Here is a 6,000-nt window from a genome sequence, read left to right on the forward strand (position 1 = left end):
CGAATAAGATTTGGCCGATTCTGTGAACCGACGATCACGTTGGATAGCTTTTCCTGGGCTACATGGAGCAGTGTCTCTCAACCACGCTGTCGTGGCACTCTGGGTGCCGGTTGGACTGCTCTAGGGTGATTATAATCTACCGAAAAATAGACTCGGAACGCTCGCCTCGATCCAAAATATATGCGAACGACTCTGAACTTTAGTGAACACACAACGCTAGCCTCAATGTGATGCCCCGTTTGGGAGTCTCGGGAAACCTGTTACTAATATTAACACATTATCTATTTTTGTCCTGTGGCGCTAGAACGGTTGCTCTGTTGTTAATATGATTAGAATAGGCCCTTATACTTGCGCGGTGATAAACATGTTTCTGTTTCAATATTTAACTGTGCTAGGAAGTGCCATGGCAGCACGTGATATATTAGTCGACAAAATCACCCTGCGGTAAAGTCAGGAAGTCTAGATTCCAATTACATGAGTCGTCGTCAGTGTGTTGCATAAGTCCAAGTGGATTTTATTAACTGATCCGTGTTTTTCATTCGCCGTTGCCTGGAAGTGAGCTGAATTGCAACCGAAGCTACTGGACAGGATATCATACAACAGTAAATTCAGTTGAATCTTTACCCAAGTCGTTTTGCGAAAGTTGGCACTTTCGCTACGGCTGTGGAGTATTTTGAGATTGCTGAATCCGAAAACAGCCTTCTCTTTAATGAATTGAGGTGAATATTCACCGACCAAAGGCAAATCATAAGCACGCAGATAAAGTTACGTTAAGAAGAACTGCAGAGATAGGAGCCCCCTGCGATATCCCATTTTAAAGTTATTACTAGGGCCATTTTTATATGACCTTAAAAAATCAATTATATGACTTTATTTTATGGAAAATATGACTTTATATGACTTTATGTGAAAATAGTGTATTTTTACATGTAACCAACGTCACTCATGGAACTGACGAGTAAAACATACACAACATAGCAGTAATACGCATCCATTTTTATTTTAAACCACTGTTGTAGTACAGTTTCATGTTGTGTGGAATGTTGGAGTCTTTAAAGTGACAATTTGGACGTAAAATGACTTTAGTAAGGAAAATGAGCGCTCCACAGACGCTGATGTGGGTTGACACTTCTGCAGTTTTGCATACAGCGCTGGTGAAATATCTTGCCTTTGTAGCTCCATAATTTGTTTCACATCGTTTTGGTCCACTCGCTTCTTAATGTAATTTTTGAGCTCAAGCGGATCTTTTCTGAAATCAAGGGCATATAGATCAGCATTTGCCTATCTCTGATGGTGTACGTACAACTTTCCATTGTATCAAGTTTGAAATATTGTTGTAGTGGAGGCATATTTCGGTGACCAATTCTTCAATTATTTATTATCGTGGTGCCCATCGTAAATACTATTTTATTCAAATCCAAATGTATTTGTATATAACTAGATCAAGATAGAGCTTTTTAGCCTGCCTACCCACTGACTGAACTTCAAATGACGTCCTACTTCAGTGCACAGAAGTAAAACAGATTGCGTAGCAACACAATGCAATGTGTGACCTCATAATGCAATGTGTGACCTCATAATGCAATGTGTGACCTCATAGGTCTGTGATTGTAATGTGATGTAGGCTAACCTTACAGCTTTGCCTTCGTTCAATCAGAAATTGCCCTACTTCACCGCCTAAATTGGCACTTTTTATTTAAAGTATACAACAATATGACTTTATAACTCAAATATGACCTAACCAGGAAAGTGTGACTTTATATGACTTTATAACTTTCTTAATATACCCCATAGGGACGTGGTTTTCGCGTTAAAATTGATTTCACGACTTACTGATGCATAGAAAAAAATATGACTTTAATGACTTTAAATGGCCCTAGTTATTACCATTTTGAGTTCGAATGATCCATGCTTTGTCATGCTACATGAAGTTGTTCTCGATTTGAAGTATATTGAAACTGGAAACATTCGTAACGAAGTCATGTATTGAGTCAATTAATCAACGACATAATACAATTATTAGTCGCTCAGTCGTGAGTTGATATCGTCACCGACCGCAGACTTCATGTCGCGAATCAGCGAAACCTCGGCCGTCAATCGCTGGTAACGACCCCTTAAAAATATAGATGCGGTCGCTAAGCATAGTTGTTTGCACATATGAGCTGATTCATTGTGGAATCCGGAAAATGCACATGGCTGTAGCCGCGACTCCTGCATTTATGAATACAACCAATGCCGTGCTCGACAAAGATTCCACTTTTATTAACCTGGCGAGTGCGTACGCTAATCTGCAATCTTCGGCGCATCCCTAAATTTCGCTGATGCAGAGAAAAAATAAATCTGCCGCACTACCAGGATTGCACAAACTACTAATCCAGCTGGTTGACGGCCAACTATATGTCTTTTAAGTAGTTTTATTTCTAGTTCTGTAGAAACAAAAATAGTTGCTGAGCAACTGGAAAACACGTGGCGTCGTTTGACATGGGTGTTGCCCCCTGGTTACGCCACTGTTAGCATTGATAATCGTGAGCTAGCAAGAGCATCACAGAACAGAACACGTCCAACAGTATCACGATTAACGCTAAACAACGACTGGCGTTTTCTAGTAGTTCGGCAACTGATTTTTTCAAATGTGAAACTATAGAACTAGAAATAGATCTACTCCCTTTTCTAAATCCGTAAGTAGAGCTAGAACTAGTCGCTCTTCAAAATCCGCAACTAGAACTACACAGAAACCGGTATGTCTGCTTAGTTGACCGCCGGGTGACTTTATTGATAGTTGGTGCAAGTCTACCTGAAATTGACTTTGCGAACCCCTGGGTTTCGATCGGACTGCGAATAAGAGTTACTCCGGAATTTGTACTCAATTAATGGTCCCATATCTAGGCTCCTCCTCGCCCCACGATCCACATAAGCGGTGGTTTACAAACGCCTTGAATAAAAATGGGTCGTGGTACAAAGTCGGTAGACCGGGAATCGAAATGAAGGATATCGTCCTGATGTAAAATGACCAAACCAATTATTGAAACACCATGAATTCCAAAATAACAACTCCACAGCCTGAGGCCAAATCAGTCTGTGATTGAAAGGATCACGAGATCCCGAAGGAATGTACCAAGCGCCGAAAAGGTTTTGGAAATGGCCTTCATGTCTACCGCTCCACATCTCATACAGATCTGGTGGCTTTTGTGTACACAGCCTCGGGCCGAAACAGCCTGCGTTATAGGAAGGGTAGCGCGATTCCGGTGCTTCATTAAAATATTGGTTACGTGAATAATGTTCTAAGGTCTAGTTTCACCACGGCAATTTGCTATCCACTACCTCGCGATCAAATGCGGTCTGCAACAGTAATGAGATACTTCTTCATACTCAAGAAGGTTTGGATCACGTTATCCAATGTTCGTTCAGTGTGCACGACGAAAACGGTAATGGGGCTACTTCGTGGTTCGTACCGGCACTGTTACGTTTGGATGTTACGTCACATATTCATTGTAACTAGTGAACGTAGATTACTTCAGCATGCTCAAGTGTAAAATTAGAGAAATTGGCGTCTTTCATTTCCCTGGTCGGGACACGATGTCCACTGTGTTTGCTATTATTCTTTACTGCCTATGTTTTTATCCATTCCTCGCGCAGAGGACTGTTTACAGCAGGGGTGGGCAAACTACGGCCCGCAACACCGTTCTGTGCGGCCCACGAGAGTCTAAATCGAATTAATGCAGGGACTGGATTAAACTCTTTCTTACTATATTTCAACATGATAATTCTAAGGCAGTGGTTCTCAAACTGGGGGGCGTGAAGGTATCTGAAGGGGGCGCGAAGCTGAGCTCAACTTAAAATTTCTTCGCATTCCGCACGATTTTTAACCAATTCATAATTGTTGCTTTGTATTTAGTCTGAATTTTTTAATGTAAAAACCTCTCATCGACATTCGCAACCTTCCATGCCATTAAATTATCCGTTAGGTTTGCTATCATCCTGGTTGCGTTTTGTGATATGGAGATAAGGGGGCACGAAATCTTTCACCATGATATTGGGGGCGTATCTTAAAAAGTTTGAGAACCACTGTTCTAAGGTAAACACTTCCTATATTATTTTTATGTTTAATTTCTGGCGCGACAACCCGATTTCAAGGCCCACGCAGTTTGAAAGGCTTCAACTGCTAAACATCACAGAAATCCTAAACGAGATTGACATATTTCGGATCACGAGTGTGATTTCAGATTGGCCACTCCGTTTGAATTATTTCAGTGATGTTCTTATTAAAAACGATTCGCAGGTATCATATTGTTATTCTTTCACCGTTTGCGAAGAATTAGGGTATTTATATTTTGTCTACACATAGTAGAAGCGTGTTTGAAGCTAACATGGTTATGATGCTGTCAGCATGGTGTGTCCTGGAACTGAACCAAAAGTGGAATTAGTAAATCTATGAACATATCGCTGCTCACAGATTTAAATTTAAATCCTGTTCTAAGATCAGGACAGCCGACTTTCATCTCTATAGTTTTGACAAATCGATTATGAGGTCGACCAGCCTATGAAATCTCGCCACCGTTCCTGACTCGTGTACGATATCATCAAAGTAATGTGTGGCTTGTTTTAAATAACCATATATATATTATCTCCTTGTCCTCACTATACGATCAAATACCAATATTGCTTTTTGGACTATAATAATTATAATGGTGCGGCCAGCGAATGAATTCAGATGGTGAATGCGGCCCGCGAGCTCAAAAGTTTGCCCACCCCTGGTTTACAGTATTTAGTACAGTAGATTATGTGAAAGTAATATACAAAGCGATGACATACCAAAAGATCTAATTGCGATAAAATCAGGGATGTTGCAAAGTTCGCAATATTGAATGTTGACTATTGTATTGTTATATTGGAAAATGGAAGTTTCATGGTATGTGAGCGTGAATTAGTGATTTACGACAATTTGTGAACCCGTCACCCGGCGAGTTCGGCACTTGATGAATTCCCGTTTTCCCATTGTTAGGTCACGCTTGACCAATTCTAGCAATTTTGGTCAATCGCAACAGTTTGCAGTAGGTGAGATGTCGTATCACACTTATAGATACTCGACTTTGATGAGGAAATTATTACCCTAAGCAGTTTGTGGTAATCTTGTAACTTGCTACAGCGTTAGATCACATCATCAAGATATACAATTCGAAAGCTAGTCGCTCATCTCGGTATGCAACACCGTCAAAATCTACGCAGACCTATACCGGTTTTTGCGAAAAATCCATTATGTGCTACGCTGCGCGCACCTATATGCAATGTACAATACACACGACCTGTACATATGCAAAGCATGCCTGAATTGCATACATTACATTCTCGGTAATGTCCCTTTTAGGTGGTGTCCATTCTCGGTAATGTCCATTCTCTGTGTTGTCCATTCTCGGTGTTGTCCATTCTTGGTAATGGTTTCCTCGATATTGTCCGGACACTCCGTTAGAGTAATGACTGCTGTCGAGTATTTCTAACTGACTGCTGTAGTCCAGACACAGTAAATCTCCCGTTGCGTTTATTGAAGGTGAAGATCAATCAATCTAGCTTATAACATATGTGACAGCGGACAGCCCACCCATTAGGGTGTATGACGTATGTGTAATGATTGTTAGTTGCTATTGTGATGTTAGTGTTATTTCTAGGGTCGCCAAGTGTTTAGCACCGACTAAGTGAGATGGACACTTGGTGGACACATGACATTGCATGCTTCCTTCTTGTCCGAAGTGGCCGCCGTGAGGACGCAGAAATAAAGTCGTCAAAAAACTTTTGTGCATCTATTTACATCGACTATATTAGGAGGTCTTACACACATATCGTTAAAATACGCTAGCAATACTTTAGATTTAGTGCTTCCCAACCTTTTTCAATTCACTCACGACCCACTTTTAATGCAACTTTTATTATGCGACCTACCATGAGATATTACCGAACGAATGATAACGTAATTCGACGTACAATGAGTCGTTTGAGTAACGTAGG

This window comes from Botryllus schlosseri, chromosome 15 (assembly GCF_051294905.1).
Source record: "Botryllus schlosseri isolate E-star chromosome 15, Bs_hap1, whole genome shotgun sequence".
NCBI lineage: Eukaryota > Metazoa > Chordata > Ascidiacea > Stolidobranchia > Styelidae > Botryllus > Botryllus schlosseri.